The sequence below is a fragment of the Bidens hawaiensis genome, unplaced genomic scaffold, assembly GCF_021521415.1.
Source record: "Bidens hawaiensis isolate Kalapana, Puna unplaced genomic scaffold, B.hawaiensis_p1.1 tig00028295_1, whole genome shotgun sequence".
NCBI classification, from domain to species: Eukaryota; Viridiplantae; Streptophyta; class Magnoliopsida; order Asterales; family Asteraceae; genus Bidens; species Bidens hawaiensis.
The window spans coordinates 179,175-201,582 of NW_027494617.1; positions in this window are offsets into that span (position 1 = coordinate 179,175).

The window sequence follows — 22,408 nt, forward strand, 5'->3', positions numbered from 1 at the left end:
AAGTATGACTTAGACATAAGGTAGAAATAAAGTGAAGTAAGCATTTTTTTCCCCTTTAAGTTAGAATAGACTTTGAGTGTACCATGAGCAAGATGTTTTCAGTTGCGCAGTCAATCTACTCTTCCAGCAGCATCGACTAATGAAATGAGTGCGTGGCTCAGGAATGAAAACTATGGCATCTCAATGTCGAGGAATTTCTATTAAAAAAATGCCTGAGATGACTCATCATTCTAGACGATGTCATTGCTATATTCAAGCCAGTATTTCCTCGGCTCCAATGATGTGAGAATGGGTGAAGGTTTCAATGTGACAACAAGAGTGGCGTGCTCCTTATTCGAGGATAATGTTGTGGATGATGTCGACATACACGTATGGAATTGTAGAGTTAACTGGATATGTACTAACATACTACGTACCCAAGTACAGAATAAATGTGCATGCAAATGCATGATTAATATGCTTGTCATAAATGAGTGTAGAAGCTACGTGCGAAATCAATGCAGTGTGAATACGACACGTACACATATGCAGTGCATGCATGAATGAAATGTATGTCTTGGGTTTGTAAGTATTAAAACTGACACAAAGCTTTGAAAACGGTTATAGACTGGTTTTTTAAAACAAACATAGTTCACTATAACCAATGGCTCTGATACCAATCTGTCACACCCTCAATTTCCGGCTAACAGGGTTTTACCGTGAGGCGTGACATACCAGGATCTAGCCATGTGTCATAACGAACAACCATATTTTAATGGAAAATATTTAATATTATTGCCCATCATAAATGAGGTAAGTACATTTACAATAAAGTTTTTACATGTGCGGAAGCGTATAGTTTATGAAAACACTTAAGAACCCAGAGTGCGTGTTAAGATGCCCAGTCATAACATTTCATTAAAGAGTCCTAGCATAATTCGATGCTTAGTGGGATCCATGCATCCTAGACTCATTTCAACTTCGCACGTGCACCTTAAACACCTAAGAAAGACATGCTAAAACGGGTCAACACAACGGTTGGTGAGTTCACATGTTTGAGTTTAAAAACAGGTTTGTCAAACAAACCATTAAGTAGTTAACATTGTAAATGTTTAAGTATGGATAATGTATGCATTAGTAATACCACTAGTTAATTAGACCAGTAATCATGTTACATTAGTGTAAGTTCCATTGTGATCGAGGTTGACTTGTTAGTTTGTTTGCCACCCACGAAGACTAACATAAGACTAGTGTGTTTCTAGTAAATGAGAAGCCCGGTGACTCCCTCACCCGAGAGCCCTGAGGGGGTTCGTCAAACCCAGTAGTATTACCTTTCATTACCCAACCAATATACAATTGTTAACGGCCCAATGTGTATGGGGGACTTCAGTTTAAGTTCACTATGTACACATGAGGTATTAAAAAGTCTATAATTATCCAAAAAGTTTGTATGTTGCATGCTTTCTCCCCCAAAAGGAGTAAGTAAAAATTAGGGCCAGTGAAACTAACCTCGAACGCGGTTCAAATGAAAGTCAACTGCTTAAGTCAAAGTTGTTCTAGTGCCTAAATCATACAAGCACTATAAGTATTAGCTAAGCAATTCCTAGAATCCTTAGTATCCAAACAATTCCATTGTTTATTAGAAGTTTAACCAAAGTTTGACTTTTTGTTGACCTTGACCAAAGTTGGACTTTTTGTTTGACTTTGACAAAAGTTTGACTTTTCGTTAAATTTTGACCAAAAGGTCCAAGTTGTTGACCGTTGACTAAAAAGTCCAAGTCTCGATGACCGAAGACTAAAATTTGGGTTTCGTTGACTGTTGACCAAAGTATTGACCATTTACTCAAAATATTGACCGACGGCCCGTTGGTGACTTTTGACCAAGTATCTAGACTTAAAAAAATAATTATATGACATTCCTAGTCACAACTTAACAACAAATCATGTAATGTGCACTAAGCCACTTTTCATGCAATCCTATGACTAATTCCCACATTTACCAATTTCAATTTTTTGCAAGTAAGCTAAACGTTTAGTCAAATAGTTTCAAGTTGACCAATAAAGTCAAAATCCAATTTAATACAACAATCCTTGCACAAACTACAATTATCTTACAAACTATTTGCTAAGTAATTGTTACATCTTTTAAAACATTTTCTAAGTAATTGTTTAGCCTAAAGTTTAATAGTTCATCTAACTAATTATCATGTAACACATCATATGTTGTATCATTTTAATTACCCAACTTTCTTACAATACCATATAAGCATATAACAAATAGTCATGTAACATATTAAGCATGTAACACATTATACTTATTTTATAAGATACAAGTAGCATATCATGTTTATTATAACATGTGTGATGAGTTTATTATTCTAGTTACAAATAACTAGTTATTCTTGTTTAGGCCACCAACGACACGACTAACTCAAAAGTATGCATACATGACACTACATGCATGGGAGTTCATTAACTTAGTTAACAGAACTAATTGGTTTACTAACACAGTCAAAAGGATTTAACTAGGTTTAGTTAACGGAGTTAACTTGAAAATGTCGGTTGCCATAGTTTGAATCCAATCCATTTCATGAATTGGACAAAAAAAATTTAATATAAGACTTTTGAATGTCTACTAACTTAGATTATACATTGTTTCTCGTCCCTTATTTTGAATCAGGGTATTGCACCATTTAAGAGCTTCTCCCTTCAACATTTTTGAAGAATGCTGGATATCTTCCTCATCGATGCATTTGCTTATGATGATGATTGATTCTTGTTCTTCTAGCCATCTCATAGCGGCTATTGCATTCATGTCTCCATAAAATTCTTTAGGATTGTAAGCTTTAAAGTTTTTTAAAACTACATCCTCTTTGAACTTTTAATTTCTTTTGATTTTAATTCTTTGAATTATTATCAGATGTAAAGTTATCATGAGCTTCTTCCTTTCTTGAATGAACAGACTTACTTTTACTTCTCTTGTTAGATTTTGTTGACTTTGAGTTGTAGAGATGTATTTGATTGCATCAAGAACTGGATTCATAGCTTCCTTAATCATCTTTTGAATTTCATCCATATATTGGGCGAGAATTTCATTAATTTTATTTTCAACGTTTTTCTCATTTCCAGTTTTCTTGGAAGGACTGTTTTGAGAGTTTGCACTTTTTTTCTTGACATACTACAATAAATTTTTAAAAGATAAGTCCAATATTCTAGGATTTCAAAACATATCTTTTATTTATCTTATTATAGTTACAACTACTAAGGTTTTATTTCTTCCTGCGAATGGCTAATTTCTTAATCTTGCTGTCTTTTTCAATGTTTTTACTGGTCTCCTTTTCTTTTTCTTTTCTTCCATCTCCATTTCCTTCTGGAGCATTGTTTCAGCTAATTTGATAACATCGATCTCATAATGAGTTGAGTTATCCTCAATGTGATACATTCCTTCTAAGAAATTGTAATTTGTTTGCAGACCTTCATTTTGAGTATGAGCAAAGTAAGGATCTTGAGTTACTAGAAAATTAAAATATTCATGTCCCTGAGGATATTCTTCAGATAAGTCATTATTTCCTTTTCTTTTAACATTACTGGTGTCTTGGATCTGCTTGATCCGGCTCCATGTAAATTTTGATTTGGAATGATATGAGGTAATGGGATCTTAGAATCAAACGAAACTGAATCTTTCTCCATTGATGTTTGAAATGAATTTTCATCACTAGATATAGGTATTGGGAGTAAAGTTGTCCCTATGAATTCTTTTCCTTTACCTGATAGAGGCTAAAATGATCCGTGACTAGATTGACGATCGACATCTGTACGAAGTTAGATTTAGGAATAAGAAGACGCTTCTATCTTATCCGATTGTTATATCTTATCCATAACAGTTTTGATTGAAACCTTGATAATTTTAAACTAAGTATCTAATTTGCTTGAATCAGTATGTGTATAATAAGTTTTTGAAACTAATCCTTAATCAAAGCCTAGGTATAATTAAATACCTAATTCGCTAAGATTGATAGCTCTGATACCAACCTGTCACACCCCGACTTAGGGCCTAGGCGTGTGACCACTAGTTGGTATATGTTTTGTAAATACATCAGAGTTGCGGGTTTATTTTAGAGGAAGTTTTTAATATAAAATATTCATTTATAAAATATTGGGTTAAAATACCCCTTTAATGTTTACAAAGCTTTATTTAAAAAAATATATTGTTTTCAGCGGAAGTCTTAAATAAAATATTATTATATTGAGAGCTCGGTTTTAGATACCCGTTAGATAATTCATTTACTTATCTTATAGAAAACATAATTCTTTATAGTATTTTAAAATAAAATATCTTAGCCACCAGATAGTATCTAATGACTATATCTCCAATCTTTTATCATATCTTGCTTGTCTATTCTAGCCTTAAGAATTTCCTGTAAAATGGGTTAGAAAATACGTCAGCACACAGCTGGTGAATGACGCTGACTCTGTTGTAAAATATTTTCAATACCTTTGTGAAACCAACAATAATACCTTTGTGATTACTCATTTGGCACCCAACTCAATTGGGATAAAATTACCCTAAGTTCATGTACAATTAAAACATATACACAATATCATTTCTCGGAATAGTCCCGTAGACTTCCATAGGCATGTTGATGATATGCATGGTCTCGGGGAACTCCAAGTCACCATGTATGAATGGATCCAGAGACATGTATAGGGGTGTGCGTAATTAGGGTCGGACCGAAAAAACCCGAAGAACCGGCCCGAAAAAACCCAAAACCGAACCGACCCTATATTTTAGTCATTGTGTTCGGTCCTAATTTTCTTGTCAAGTCGGTCTCGGGTCGGGTTCGGGTAAAAACCCGTGAAGCAAATAAGAAAACCGAAGGACCGACTGCTGTATACCTACGAAGCAAATATCACATACCTGAATGTATACCTACGACTCTACGAGGCATGGCGGTGGCTTTCATCCACAAATATAAATTGAATTCAACCTTTAATCTGTCACATGATTTTGGTTTTATATTATTAACCCACGATGCTACTATTTCTTTCCAATTGATTATCCTTTTGCATCAACAGGTAGTGTATTAACCCACGATGCTATTATCCTTAAATATTTTGATTTTCCATTCCAATTGTTCTAGTTACTACCCAAAACAAGTCTGTAGTTAATTAATTGGCCAACAAAGTTCGGTCTTCGGTCTACCCAATTACCCGAATTCTAAAAACCGGTACATAACCGAGACCGGCAACTTCATATGGGTCCGACATTCGGTTCTTGATTTTTTGCGTTTCAGGTTTTCGGTCCGGGTCGGGTAATGCTCGGTTCGGATCGGGTTTTACTAAACGCTCACCCCTACATATGTATACTTTTAATCAGAGTGTCCATTTCTAATTATTGTAACACAAGGTTTTAAGGATTAGTAAATCCTATTCAAACATTCTGACTCTAAAAGAGTTTGTAAAAGTTTAGGGCGTATTCACCTTTTCTGTTTGTGATCAGTTTCTTATACTGATTTCTGTTATTCTGATTTATGCTTTTTGATTTGTTACCTCGGACCTATAATACGAGAATAACCTTTGTATAAATTAACTAGATCATTGATCTAGCCTCATACCTTTAGTCTGTTTTGTATAGCTTTAACCTAGATAAAAATCATTTGGTTATATAATCATTTGGACCTTTAATCCCTTTCTTTATTTACCAATTACATGCTACGTTTCTTCTTCAGGAAAAAACATATATTCAGAATTTCTTCTTCAAAAAGAAACATTAATTTAACTATATCCTTTTATATGAATATTATATTTCTTAATTATAAAGAAATACTATTTTGACTATACCCCTTGTATGTACATTCTTACGTTTCTCAAAGAAGAAAAAGCATTTTGAATATAACATTTTCTTAAGAAAAGTTATATTACGTTTAATCGTAAACTAGGTTCGGGCTATACCCCCGACTATGGTATAAACCATTTATAATATTAAAATAATAACATAGACAGAACCCCAACCTCACACGGGTATTCGGAGTCTAATATTTAAAACTTATCGAGCAGCACTTCTACTTTATATCGAGTATCGGGATTAAACAGTCATAACTTCGGAGCTTGGTACGTACTACGAGACTGGCATGCAAAACGATGCAGAGAGAGAAAGTATTCTAGAGAGAGAGTGATTTAGTATGTGGGAGAAAGGTGACGCGACATCCCTTTTATAGCCAAAACTTGGTCCAATCGCGATACGCGATGGACCCTTTTCCGTGGCAGTCGCGTATCGTGATGGCAGATGAATGACGCATAGCATGCTGACTCAGCCCAAGCGCCTGCCACGTGTCCTCCCAGTGTGACACGTTTTGCTGACTCATAACATGCTGACTCATAACAGACCATCGCGTATCGCGATAGCCTCATCTTGAGCTCATCGCATATCGCGATGGCTTCCTAGATTCATATTTTCAGTTTTGGTCCTTTGTCTTTTGATAACTTGTCACGTCTTGGTCTTGCTTTCATTTTCCAAAAACAACAAGGCGACTCTCAAGCGGCTCGCGGCGATGCGAGTGTGCGAAGTGCAAAATGCGCTATATTGCGTCAATTGCCCTACGCCGTCGCCTTCGTCCTCGTTCTTGCCCGAGCCCGTGCGCGTGTGCGTCGATGCTCCGCACCGTTCGCTAGGATCACTAGGTGCATGTTTGGCATAAAAAAATATTACTATGGAAATTCTACTCTTTATAAAGAGCTTCCATATTTATCTTACTTTCTATGTGAGATGAGTTTTATCTTCCTTATTTAAACCTATGTGGAAGGATTCCACTTTCTTCCATCCTTCCTTGTGGGATGGATTTTCTTTTCTTATTTTCTTCATATGGGATGACTTGCCTTTAGAAAATCTTTTTATTTCCTTGTTTTCTTAACATGGAATGATTTTCTTTCCTTATCTTATTTTATTATTACTTATCTTGAAAAATATTCTTGGTCCTTTATCTTTATTAAATTGTCAAATTTGGACCAAAATTTTGGGGATGTTACAACGAATGCCAAAAGGAACTAGAACCCCCCGTCGAACAACAGAAACAACAAGTATGGCAACTATATACAGACGAGGCGTCTAGTGATGGTCAGGAATTCACGTACGCAATTCGCCTAGATTTTAAAAGTACGAATAATGGGCGGAGATACGGGCAAACCAAGTAATGTCGCCGGACAAACCAGCAATATAACTGGACGAACTAAGTAATGTCGCCGAAGAAGATACGGGCGACCCAAAAGGCACGTCGGGCACGAGGACAACATCGTCATCAACATGCCCGAGAGCTCTATTGGGAGAACCTCTCGGAGGCACAACCGCCTTCCAACCACTACCTTGTGTGCTCTTCCCGCCGCATTTAGGAAGGCACACAACATGAGACCGTTTACCTACAAACTATAAGAAAACAAGATTCAAATATATATATATATATATATATATGCAACTAGCATACCCTCTTTTGGGTTAACGAAGCTGAGAGGTGGCAACAGCCATGGTGGTAGTGACCGCCCCATTGGAAGAGGAAGCACAAAGTTCGGAGCAGTCCTAGTAAGGATAGGTTCCTCTCGCGGACCCAGTTTCTGCCGGAACATGATCTTTGTACCCTAAGGCGAGGGCTGCAACAGCATCAGTGGGCCCTCTACCTCTGTAGCAAACAAATAGTTAAAAGACGTGAAACATGAAGTAACTCATGGAAAATCAGTAGTGAGTTACCTTGACCACCGTTCTGGATATAAGAGACCATTATCGCGCCACTCCAAATGTGACTCATCCCAAACAGCACCAGCGCACGCTCCTGATATGGACGAAGTGGGGAAAGGCTGGCTTGTAAAGTGTTAAACTAGTCCGTCCTGGAATAGGGGACTGGTTTGGGCTCCGGAAGATCCTTGACATCACCAAAGTGCATCATATAGGGAACCACGCGCGCAGTGACATAGAAGAAAAGACTCTTTCACTCATGTGAACTCTTCAGGGCGTCAAGGGCGATGGCTTTGGCGCCAGAACGGGTAAACAAATTATACCAGCCCTGGGAGTAGCGCCAATGGTAGAAAGCCATCAACTTGTCACCAGACGGTGTAATACCCAGGCTATGACAAGTACTCGAAATAGCGAAGACGAGCCATTCCGAGGGGATGTATCTGAGTCAAATGCTACCCAAATACATCCGAAATCTCCAGCAGAAAACGGGTAATGGGCAACCGGAAGTTGCCAAGGAGAAAGTACTCCTTATATATGGAAATCTTCCTGGCAGGAGCCTGCTTGGCCGTCATGCCCGGAGCAGGCAACTCAGGTTCAAACTTAGGGCTAATATGATAAACCCTGACCAGGCTGTCGAAGTCCTCAGAAGTCATCCGACATCCCACGAAGTCCATAGTGTTATTCTTCTTTACCTTGTTAGGCTGAGAAGACTTAGCCATACAAAAATATGATAAGGAAAGGCATACAGATAAATAGATCAGAATTGAATATACGAAGAAAATAATGGAAGTGGAAGATGAATAGAGAAAATAGAAAGCGTAACCTCCTTCCAATAAAGGCTACTCCATGAGACGGTTATCCATAACCTCGTGCCAAAAAAGGCTCCTCCATAGGACGGTTATCCGTAACCTCCCGCCAAAAAAGGCTTCTCCATGGGATGGTTATCCACAATCTCCTGCCAAAAAAGGCTTCGCCATGGGACGGTTATCCATAACCTCCTACCAAAAAAAACTCCGTCATGGGACGTTTATGCATAACCTTCCTTCAAAAAAGGCTTCGCCATGGGACGGTTATCCATAACCTCCCGCAAAAAAGCCTCCTTCATGGGACGGTTATCTATAACCTCCCGCCAAAAAAAGCTTAGCCATGGGACGGCTTCCCATAACCTCCTGCCAGCGATAGCCAACGGCTGACAAAGGATTCACAAACTAAGGCATTTGCTCAACCCATAGCTTCCCTTGTTTTGAAAGGGCAACTATGGATGGGGGGACTTGTAGAGGTAGGGTATTAAACCTACCCCTAAACACGTAATACACACTCCCGTCGGTCGAAAGGTCAAGCGCCATGCGGATACCAAGGTGCCAAAACGATGAAAATATATACGGCCTTATGTAATAAACATTCCCTGACACCTCGGGAATGGTAGCGCCAAAGATCTCCACAAGCATGGGACAGAAAGGAAAGATATTCATCGTAAATGATGCCCAACCAATAAGGTATAAACAACACATGGATAATAGTACTACCTAGTACGACATGTCAACATCAAATGGCCATGATGCCCACCAACTCCATAGAACACACGTGCAAGGAATATAATTGGTGGGGAGCCTGATAAGGCAGTTGGCAACACACACTCTCTCTCTCTCTCCTCCAACGGCTATAAAAATCAATGTATATCCAAACGGTAAAGGATCCAGAATCCAATACACTCAACTCTCTCTATATACTTATCACAAGTCATATACTGTATCTCACGCCGGAGGGTGGTTACGAGAGAACCCCCCCCCCCCATTCCTCGTAACGAACTCACGGTGTTCTGTTTTGTAGGTAGCACTCGTCTATGCCAAGAAGGAATCAAACCCGTCATGGGAAATACATGATCATTACCCTTGGACTAAGTCATTAGACCTAAGGGGTGTTGGGTTTTAGCAAGATTATCAAAGTCCAAAATAACCATTTATTAAGGAAAAACGCAACGGAAATAAAGTTTTAAATCTTGTTATTACCTTACACATAAACCCATTTACGTTAAACCCAATGCCCGGATCCATATACGAAATACATGCTATCAAAACACAACCATAGGGTGTTAACATACATACCTTCAAGTCTCGTATTTAAAAGGGACGAATGATCGAATGGGGAGCTTCCAATGGAGGAAACCTCAAGCTTGTATACCCGACAAGCTCCAACAAACGCCTTCGTTTCTAGGGTCCTAACACTTGATGCAAGAACAACCCTTTTGTTCTTTTTCTTCTTCTTATTCTCGGTTCCAATGGAGAGAGTGAGAGAAGAGATGTGTGTGTGTGAGAGAGAGTGTAGAGATTATTTTTCCAAGAATTATCATCCTCCAATAAACTCTCTTGCATGTATTGGAAGAAACAAAAGGAAGAGAGAAGATGGAAAAGGTTTTTCCCTCCCAAAATTCAAATCCCCTTTTATTACTTACAATTTATTTACTTATAATGTTTATGTTATAAACATAACATAAGTAACATGAAATATGTCATTTAACCATTTAAATAACATTTCTCAAAATATAAATTATCCATATAATTTATTTAACACACAAATGCAAATATTTAGAAAACCCAATTTCCAAATATTATAAGTGTTGATAATCATTACTTAGATCATATCTAATAATAATTATGGTGGCGTTTGTCTAGCTTGTTATTGGGTATGACCCGACTTGGATCAATACGTACTAGCCACATCAACTCTAATATGTGTCTTGGGCAGATCGATTCCAAAAATTTCCCAGTAGCACAAGATACATAGAAGATTGATGCAAATAGCAAATGCCGCCTAACAACGGTTTACTATCCCTAATACGCATGACGAAGTGCCATTCAATAACATAATCCCCTTCAAGTCCCATACTTGAAAATGATTTAGGTGAAACTATCATTTATCATTTTGCCACAAATGTCATGTTAAATCCAGAGACACATAATGATCATTCTCTGTTGATTTAACTTATCAGGCCTTAGACATTTAACTCTCAACGAATAAGAGCGACAAATCCCTTCTTGACTACATACGTCTCTCACTATCACCTTGTACTATACTTGAGCTCAGCCTTATGTACTGGCATGTTTCAGAGCAGCGAAGAAATAAGTCAAAGTATAATAGTTGATGAATATCAAGACCCAATATGTATCTCGGGTCAGAGGATACTATGATGTTCGCCTTTACTCAAATTTACTTATGATCACAAATCACAAGGATTCCATGCAGTAAAATTGAGGGCGGGTCAGTCCAATATTTATCCCATAAATATCTATGAACCTTGGCAGCAAACCCCTTGCTATATTCATACCTCATGAATATCTACCAATCCAAGTTCATAATTGTCTTACTTTCACATTTGTTCCCACAACTATGATCGACTACGGACGTTTAGAATAATTCAATTATTCACAGATTTAAACATGCTAAAATGGAACATAACTCAAATGTTATAATCATAAACCATAATCATATGAATTAGTCAAAATAACAATTGTTCCGATATCCAAATACAAAATAGATCAAATCCAATCACTAGAATATCGAAGTCCTGAGGCGCAAGTATGACCCTCATGCGTCGGCCTTTCAAGGAGCTTCGTAATGGATCCGCAATGTTTTGATCAATGTGAACTTTGCGAATACATATCTTTCCTTTTTCAACTTCATCCCTTATGTAGTTGAATCTCCGCTCAAAGTGCCTAGTCTTTTGATGTGCACGGGATTCCTTGATTTGAGCAATCGCACCCTCGTTATCACAAAAGATTTCTAGAGGGTCCTGAATGGTACGGACTACCCCCAGATCGGCAATGAACTTTCTAATCCATGTAGCTTCTTGAGCTGCCAAGGAGGCGGCGATGTATTCCGATTCAGTGGTGAACAAGGCTACCACGTCTTGTTTTGCGCTCTTCCAAGAGACAGCACCACCATTTAGAACGAAGACATATCCCGATTGTGATCGAGAATCATCTCGATCAGTTTGAAACTAGCATCCGTGTAACCCTTTACAACAAGCTCCTCCAGAGCCATATATAAGAAACATATCCTTAATCCTCCTAAGGAATTTCAGTATGCTCTAACTGCCATCCAATGAATAGAGTTTAGGCTAGCGGGTAACGAGTTTTCTTTATAAAATAGCCTCCTAATTACTTGGTGATTACATGAGATAGTGACTCGTTAGTAATCCAAATGAAAAACAAAAATACGAATCCTCCAAATTTGAAATATGTTGGTGCTACTACATGTAATAGATTTGAGAAAAGAAAAGAATATGTTGATCTCAAAATAAGGTCTTGACAACACAACTCACTTTCATAGTTTGAGAATCAAAACTATTCGAATCCACACGATCCTATTCTAATCCAATCTCAACTCTACAATGTTTTCTTGTCCTCTTGTTCAGTCTCATCATCAATTCAATGGCTACCACCGCCTCCATTGTTTCTTGTAGCTGTCTCACCATCACCAAGAACCATCATCGTCAACACCCAAACAAATAATTATCATCAAAACAACATCAACCCAATGCAAACCCATCACTCAAACTGTCCCCAAGTCAACATCTTTCTACTGTTTACCAATCTCAACTCAAGTTTTTGCAGCCAGGAACTCAGTCCAATCGAATAGTTGTTCTGAAATCTTCTCCATCGGATACTACTAGCGTTACATCAAATATACTGCAAAGTATATGTTTGTGAAAATGCCTCTGTGAATATTAATTTTGTCTGCGGGTGTTCTTTTGTTTTAGATAGTAGTAGCATTTTGGGCTTTAAACGTATCAAACCGAACCAAACAAGGGCTTGGTCCACTAAGCTTTTGTTGGACAAACGAGTGGTTCACAAACAACTAACCGAATGGAATTTCTTGATCATGTTCGTTCTCAGCCGCGTTTGTAATTTAATTGACATGGCTAACCAAGAATGGCTAGTGTCAATGGTTCGGTCCGGCTATCAAGTTTGTTTTGGTGTTTTTTTTTGTTTTTGACTTTCATGTTTATAAGTTACTTTTACATATAAACTAATCACATGATACACATATATAAAATTGTTATATAGTTAATAAATTTACTTAAATCTATATATTGTAAATTGAAAGTTGGTAAACGTAAATCTTATAACACTTCTAAGATATTATTAAGTTTCTATTGTATGATCTCACTTTAATTTTTAAGAACTATAGAACCAGCTTTCAATTAAGTTACATAATATTTTGAAACATGTGGTTATATATCTATAAATGTGCACATTTACATCAGATAAGACAGTGACTTGATTGTCGGATAATGGAATTAGCATTCTTCGATCTGTTAAGGCAAATAAGGGAAAAGAACACAAGTAACGTGGAAACACCATTCAGCCTGACTTATGGAATGGAATAAATAATCCCGGCAGAAATTGGCTTACCATCACCAAGGATCTTATTACCAACCGACAACAAAAGCCAAAGGCGCCTTGATCTAAATATATGCTTCTGGAAGAAAGAAGGGAGTTGGCCGCAATACGTGAACAAAATTACAAGCACCAACTTCAGAAATATTATGATGCAAAAGTAAAGATCCTGCGAGTTCAATGCAAGAGATTATGTCCTTCGCAACAACGAGGCATCAAGAGCGCAAGAGCAGGGAAAATTTGCACCAACTTGGGAAGAACATTATCAGATAGCGAAAGTCCTAGGCTAGGACGCGTATGCGCTAATGCAACTCGATGGCTCACCGGTTCCTAGAACTTGGAACGCGACGCAACTGCGAAGGTGTTATATGTAAATCGATTTCATCTTGTAAAAACGGGCCAAGGGCCATTGACAATGAATGAAAACGATACCCTACATTTACCAATTTTAGCACAATAAATGAAGAAAACAAATATATAATAGGACACGTTTCAAGAAGTCCATTTAATTAAAAAGAAATATTTACAAAAAGTGGATACGAACATCCACCTAACAAAATACAGTCCAAGTACTCCTAGACTACTATATATAAATTTAATCCATGCGGGGAGAAACTTCGTAATCAACGATGTCGTCTAAATTCTCCTCCACATGATCCCGTGCCGGCGCAACTCATCGCCAGCTGAAGACCCGCTCGATCCGGTTCCAGCAACCCCCTCAGCAACTTCACACCATTCTCTTCCTTAGCGTATTGGGCGATAACAGACAAGATAGGAAACGAAAACGCATTGTATTCAGCCTCCGCAGCTTGATACTCCGCTTCCACATCATCGCCATGGATCACATAAGCTTCAGAATGAAGATGGTCCCGCAAATGCGTCACCGCCTCCTGGAAACCAAATTTATGCCTCAGTTGATGTGCGATAGTGACAAGATGCCCAAAGCTTTTGGTCATCTCATCGTCAGTAATGATGTGTTGGGCAACCTGAAAGAAAAACCTTCAATACAAAATAACGAATATAATAAATAAAAGAGAAGGAAAAGAAATACCTTGCGGATTGCCTGCTTTAGCAGCCAGTTGCGATCGTTGGCAGCAGCAGCACACTGAGCAGTCAGAGACTCGATGGTCTACTCACAAGTGGCAATTGCATCAGCCAACTTACCCGCATATGCCTTCCTCAGCGTTGCTTCAGCCTCTATTTCATCAATCCGCTTTCGTAGACTAACGTTCTCCTACTCGTGCTTGGTAGTGGCTTCTTTTGCAGCATGAGTCCGGCTACGTGCGTCAACAAGATCTTCGTTAGACTTCCTGCACGCAACCTGGAACTCCTTATAGCGCATAGCGCGCTGACGGACAAACTCCGCCAAGTATGCCTCAACCTTAGAAAATTTCCCTTTGACAACAGCCAGAGCCTGGCGGTGCTCTACTGCTTCTCGTCCCACCTTCCAGGCGTCTTCCTCGGTGTTCTTAACAACAAGTTCCATCTTCCTCATAGAGGCAGTAGCATCAATCTTCTCAGCATGAAGATCTCGGTTATCACGAATTAGCTCCGCCACACTACAGAGACCTCGGACATGATCAAAAATGGCATCAGACGCCAAACTGTCACGAGGTTGGAACTTTTGAGCAATGCGCTCACCGGGTGGGAACACATGCTCCAAAAAATCTAGATATGTGGCAACATCTTCAAAATAGGCGCCACAGGTGATCTTCCATTTAGGCTGATAAGCCTGATTCGCTTCAATGGAATCGCGGGGATTCATATCTACATTCCTCGGCACACCGCCAACAGCGCCACTGCCATCACCCCCGAAATCACAAAATTTACCGCTAACAACCGCCCCAACATCAAAAGAGGGCGGCTGGACAACCTCATCACCATCAAGAACAAAGGTCTTGCCTAGCGAAAACTCCTTAGATTTCAGAAAGACAACAAACGTTTAGGGACCAGACGTCCCGCCTGCTGACTGACCAACAGAAACCTCAAGCAACTTATCCATGGTTGCCTTCACTGGTTCAAAAACTGACGCAAGAGTTTGGACCTCAGATGAAACAACCAATTCCGCCGTCAAAGGCAAAGACATCACGATGGTTTCGGCCTCAGACGGGCCAACCACACCCGTCATCATCGGCGAAGCCACCGATTGGAGCGCAGGCATTGCCTCAAACAAGTTGCCCACACTTGTCATCATAGGCAGACTAATCATAGAACTTGCCACCGAATAAACGGATACAGAGGACACTCCAGCAGATTGCACTTCCATTGTGGAAGGCATCTTCAACGACTCTGAAATGGAGATAAGCATTCAGTTAATGGATATTAATCAAGTAAAGAGAACTTATAATCTTAGCATACCTGGAGATTTGACCAGACCACTTAGTTTCACGAACCCGCTGAGATGGGGCTTCTTGAAGAAAAAAGTTTCTTCCTCTTCCTTGTCATCGTCCACCACCGTGAACCCCACGTGGTATGGGACAGTGAACGTTCTGGTACTCACGGCGGGACCAAGTGACCAACCATGGGATAGGTTGGTATCCACAACGGTTCCAGGATGGGAGATTGAAGGCGTCACAAGACCTTCAACAGGCTGTATTAGGACGGCAGCGAGTGGACTAATGTCCACAATAGTTCCAAACTGAAAGACTGAAGGCAAAGAGATGCCCCCAGAAGTCTGGCTGCTGGTGGTTGGGAGTGAAGGAGCGACAGCAACAGAACATGACGAACCAATTAATGTCGTCGACGAAGATACGGGCTGCCCAAAAGGCACGTCGGGCACGAGGACAACATCGTCATCATCATGCCCGAGAGCTCTTTTGGTATAACCTCTCAGAGGCGCAACAGCCTTACAACCACTACCTTGTGCGCTCTTCCCTTCGCATTTAGGAAGGCACACAACATGAGACCGTTTACCTGCAAAGTATAAGGAAACAAAATTTATATATATATATATATATATAGCAAGGTTAAATTAAAAAAACACTTTTTTCTAAAAAGTGTAAGAAGAGATCTAGACCGTTAGATGCAATATAGCACATAGGGACATGATGATCCAAAGATTTTATGTTAATTTAGGAAAAGATACATATCCCTAATTTGTGTGGATCGAATTTTTGAATTCATTAATATCACCATCGTTTAATTTAATTGCAGCTTTAACCAAGTTTCACGATGGACATTGAAATCAAAAGGGATTAATCATTAAAGATGCATAATCGGTTGAGGGAAATAGTGAAAATAACCTTATTGGATTTCTTTCTTCTTAGCATCAAAATATCTTATACCAGGTTCTTAAATTAGTGTATTTACAAATTAATATTATTTGTTTGAATTTATTTTCAAACATGACGGCTCGATCTCACATATATGATGCAAATTATTTTTTTTTATTGTTTTAATCTAAGTGCAAACAATTCTTTGAATATTTTTTACATTAACAATTGCTTATAAATTGAAATCTAATGCAAACTAGATAATTATCTTTTTTTTACATATATTGTTTGTTAATCGTGAATTTTAGAAAAAAAATGGTGTGGCTTGACTTATGTCTTCAAACAAATCCGGTGCGGATTGGATTACCGTTGGACATGAGGTTTTTTTTAATGTGTTGTTTCAGTTTATAATTTTTATATAGTGTTTTTGTTAATTAGACAATGTATAGTTTAGTTCATTAAATATGTTGTAATATTTATGGAATATTCAGTAATGTATTGGTGTTTTATTTTATTGAATCATGTTATTAGTGTGTTTTTGTACACGAATGTCGGTTCCTTGTAACTATTTTGAATGAAGAACGCATTGTTCAAGATAGTGTGTTTTGCTCATGAATGTCGGTTATGAATGTCAGCTTATTTAAAAGCCTTGTAATTGATAAAAACACATTGTAATATATATTTTGTTCATTAATTTTGCTAACGATGTTCAAGCTAGTGTGTTTTTGTTCTTGGTGTTGTGTTTTAAATTTGGATTAAAATATGGTGGTTTTTTAAAATTCTGATTATTTTGATTTAAAACACACTGTTATATATCTTGTGATGTTTTTTATGTTGTATTTTAAATTTGGATTAGAAATGATAATTATAGATTGATAATGTTTTCATATATAATATAACACACTGGACGATTTTCTTTGTAGTTTGAAGTTATACTTTTCTTTGATTATGTTTCTGGTAATATGTTTTAATTAATCTTCTTTGTAGTTTGATGTTATACTTATTGTGTTTTAATTATTGGTGTTAGATTAAGAGCAATATGTTGGTGTGTTTTTAACGTGTGTGTCTTACCGGTGATGCAAGCCGGTAAGAAGACGACGACGGTGAGAACATATCTGTAATTGTTTTTGAATCAAAAACATGGTAATTTTTTTTGTGAATGGTGGTTATCATGTACAGGTTTGTGAACATTAGTGTGTTTTGATTATTTTTTAACTAATAAAAAGAAATTATATTGGTAACCATTTTTGAAAGATCAAGGTTTTTTGCATAAAAATAGGAGATTTCAAATCTACTATGACTAAATTACCCTTTAACACACCAATTTAACCCTTTAAAATAAAATACTCCTCAATTTGTTCCATCTTTCAATCTTGACCATTGACCACCAAGATCTAACCATCCAGATTACTTCCTACACTTTTTAGACACACTTAGTTTTTTAGGATAACCCTCCCTATATAAATAAATATATATATATATATATATATATATATATATATATATATATATATATATATGCAACTAGCATACCCTCTTTTGGGTTAACGAAACTGGGAGGTGGCAGCAGCCTTGGTGGCAGTGACTGCCCCATAGGAAGAGGGAGCACAAAGTTCGAAGCAGTCCTTGTAAGGATAGGTTCCTCCCGCAGACCCAGTTTCTGCCGGAACAGGATCTTTGTACCCTCAGGAGAGGGCTGCAACAGCAACAGTGGGTCCTCTACCTCTGTAGCAAACAAATAGTTAAAAGATGTAAAACATGAAGTAACTCATGGAAAATCAGCAGTTAGTTAACTTGACCACAGTTCTGGATATATGAGACCATTATCGCGTCACTCCAAATGCGACTCATCCCAAACAGCACCAGCGCATGCTCCTGATATGGACGAAGTGGGGAAAGGCTGGCTTGTAAAGTGTTAAACCAGTCCGTCCTGGAATAGGGGACTGGTTTGGGCTTCGGAAGATCCTTGACATCACCAAAGTGCATCACATAGGGAACCACGCGCGTGACGTAGAAAAAAGACTCTTTCACTCATGTAAACTCTTCGGCGCGTCAAAGGCGATGGCTTTGGCGCCAGAACGGGTAAAAAAATTACACCAGCCCTGGGAGTAACGCTAATGGTAGAAAGCCATCAACTTGTCAGCCAACGGTGTAATACCCAGGCAATGACAAGTACTCGAAATAGCGAAGACGAGCCATTCCGAGGGGCTGTATCTAAGTCAAATGCAACCCAAATACATCTAAAACCTCCAGCAGAAAACGAGTAACTGGCAATCGGAAGTTGCCAAGGATAAAGTACTCCTTATAAATTTAAATCTTTCCGGCAAGAGCCTGCTTGGCCGTCTTGCCCGGAGCAGGCAACTCAGGTTCAAACTCAGGGCCGATATGATAAACCATGACCAGGCTGTCGAAGTCCTCAGAAGACATCCAACATCCCACGAACTCCATAGTGTTATTTTTCTTTACCTTGTTAGGTTGAGAAGACTCAGCCATACAAAAATATGATAAGGAAAGGCATACGGATAAATAGATCGGAAGTGAATATACGAAGAAAAATATTGGAAGAGGAAGATGAATAGAGAAAATGGAAGGCATAACACCTCCTTTTATAGCCATCACAACTAATGCCATGGAGTAAAATCGCTACATAAGATACACGCGGCCCAATCAGCGTGTGACATGCTAAGGACATGGCAGTAAAATGTGTTACAGCGGGCGCGTCACTGGGATTCTCACCCACGCGCCAGACACAGACGAAAAAACTGCCCTGCATGACGTAACCGTCCTCAAATCTGTCATATCAACCGATGCTCAACTCTAACATTCATTTAAATTATCTTTACCCACCAATAACACATGTCATTTTAAAAAAATTATCACAAGGATGATAATCCTAAGTATTCATAACTCCGCCATGGAACGGTTATCCGTAACCTCCCGCCAATAAAGGCTCCGCCATGAGACGATTATCCATAACCTCCCGCCATAAAAGGTTTCGCCATGGGACGGTTATCCATAACCTCCCACCAAAAAAGGCTCCGCCATGGGACGGTTATCCATAACCCCCCGCCAAAAAACGCTCTGTCATGGGACGATTATGCATAACCTCCCACCAAAAATGGTTCCGCCATGGGACAATTATCCATAACCTCTCGCCAAAAAGCCTCCTCCATGGGACGGTTATCTATAACCTCCCCCCAAAAAAGGCTTCGCCATGGACGGCTACCCATAACCTCCCGCCAGCGATAGCCAACAGCTGACAAAGGATTCACAAACTAAGGCATTTGCTCAGTCCCTGTAGGACATAACCGTCGTCAAATTTGTCATATCAACCGATGCTCAACTCTGACATTCATTTAATTCATCTTTCTCCGCCAATAACACATGTCACTTTAAAAAAATTATCACAAGGATGATAACTCCTAAGCATTCATAATGACATGTATAAAAGGCTACGCCATGGAACCGTTATCCATAACCTCCCGCCAATAAAGGCTCCGCCATAAGACGGTTATCCATAACCTCCCGCCAAAAAACGCTCCTCCATGGGACGGTTATCCATAACCTCCCGCCAAAAAAGGCTTCGCCATGGGACGGTTATACATAACCTCCCACCAAAAAAGGCTCCGCCATTGGATGGTTATCCATAACCTCCTACCAAAAAAAAGCTCCGTCATGGGACAGTTTTGCATAACCTCTCGCCAAAAAAGGCTCTGCCATGGGACGGTTATCCATAACCTCCCGCCAAAAAGCCTCCTCCATGGGACGGTTAACTATAACCTCCCACCAAAAAAAGCTTCGCCATGGGACGGCTACCTATAACCTCCCACCAGCGATAGCCGCTGATATAGGCTTAATTATATCTTTTTATTCTAACTATTTCCTACACTTTTGAGTAACTTTTGGAGTGTTTTTATTGAATAATTGGCATAATTGGTTCTATTTGAATTTTATTGGTTTCAAGAAACAACGAGTTAAAATTTGATAGTTTCACTAAAATTGAGACAATGATTAAATATTCAAACATATTTACATGTCGTTATTATTATTATTATTATTATTATTAATGGATATTGTTATTGTCAAATATTTTTAAACAGACATTGATTTCAAAACAATATTATATTTACGGTTCAAATTTATTTTGTGATACTAAAGTAAAGTTGATTCACATTGAATTTGGGATATAAACTACATATCATTATATGTGAATTCTTAGCTTTGGACTTCTACAATAAAAACAAATATAGAAATTGGACTAACGGTGGACTTTCATTTAATTAGTTGGAGCTGCATAATTTAGCTGGCCCATGATGATCAAAGATTCAAAGATATAAATAAAAATTGCATGGGAGTAAATTGGCGGAGCAAGGTCACTACGCAAGGCAGGGGCCTTTGGTGGCTGCGAATAAGTTTACAAGAAGGAAAAGTTGAAAGCAAGCACACGCGTCAAAGGTCTCACGGTAATTCAAAAAGAAAAGAAACAAGCAGGCAGGCACGTCAATTAATTTAAGCTACTAGGCTAGTAGCTCAATCATATTTATTTATTTTTACGATGAACTGCAATATGTTTTTTATCTTTGTTTCATTCGTAATTATGATTGGCTAAACTATTAGACTGTCTGGGTTTGGTTGAATACTTGTTAGACTCATTTTATTTTCAGTTTTGAATTATTAATAATTGGTTGATGCTTTGGTAAAGTTTTTATTTCATTTGGTTGTGATGCATATGTGTATTTGGTATTAATTTATTATCAATTTATTGTTCCATATGCATCTTTGTTAATGTCTTTCGTGTATGGATGCGTATTAGGTTGTTTATTGTGTGTTTACAACAAATTTATGGTATGTAGTTAACGTATTCCATAGGAACGATAATTCAAAGTTTAGAGATACCTTATATTCTGCCACTTGAGAGACCGGGAGGTAATTAAGTGTCGTCTGTTTCTGTCTTTTGCGGGTTTGATAGTGATTGCACGGAAGTGATTTACCCTAGATTCCTTTAGATTTTTGCAGATCCGAGTTATAACCGAATTCAATAGAATACCCCTTTACGTCTTAGGGTATATTGTGATTAGAGAGACCGGGAGGTGATTTAATCTTTGGGTACCTTAGCATAGTTAGGTAAGATGAGACCGGGAGGTGATCCGAACCATTCAACCGTTGAGCTTTACATGATATTTAGGGGTTCTTAGGTATTGTTGGTGAGACCGGGAGGTGATCTAGCGTACTTTAGTTATTCCTTAAGTTTCATAATTTTAGAAGCAGGTTACCAATCACTAATCCATTACCGATAGTTTACGAGTTGACTAGTAGGATTCCTTTCCTAGGTAGTTATTTCTCCTATTTGAGTTCTAAACCGTTTGTTCGTGTCAGTTTTAGTTTAAGTATTATTTAGTTTATAGTTAACAATTAAAAAAGATATAAATCAATTAAATCAATTTATTTAAGTTATTAGTCAGAGTCTAGTTTAGTTGACGCTAGTTTCCTTTGGGTTCTATATCCGGACTTCAATAGGCTTTACTACAGTCGATAGGTACACTTGCCTGTCTAGTAGTCTAGCATTAGGATAGTCTAGATTTATAAATTTAAAACTAGAGTTTCTAGATTAGGTTAGGTTTTATTAGCCCGCGTTTTGCACATCAAGTTTTAGGCGCCGTTGCCGGGGATACTTAGTCGATAGCGAAACTAGCTTTGACTGAACTTAATTGATTAATTGGTCTTTTGTGTCTTAAGTTGTGGTGTGTTTTGTGAGTCCGTCTAATAGATTTAGCATGTCTAGTGATTTTTAGGATCAGTTAGTTTTTATTTTATTTTATCTAGTCTAGTTAATATGTTTAATAGATCGAGTCAGTTTAGGAGTATTTTATATCGAAGATGTTGAAAAGAGCCGAACAAGAGGAACGTGAAAGACTCCAAAAGATTAAGGTATTGGAAGCCAGGCTTGATAAGTTGATCGAAAGAGAAACACTCTGTAAGATAGAGGAACTCGAAGCTAGGTTAGACAAGATAAGTACTAGATATCAAATGGAGAGTTTTTCTTAGGAGCACGAAGCCGCCTATGAAATGGATGATGACTTCTGGAATGATGATGA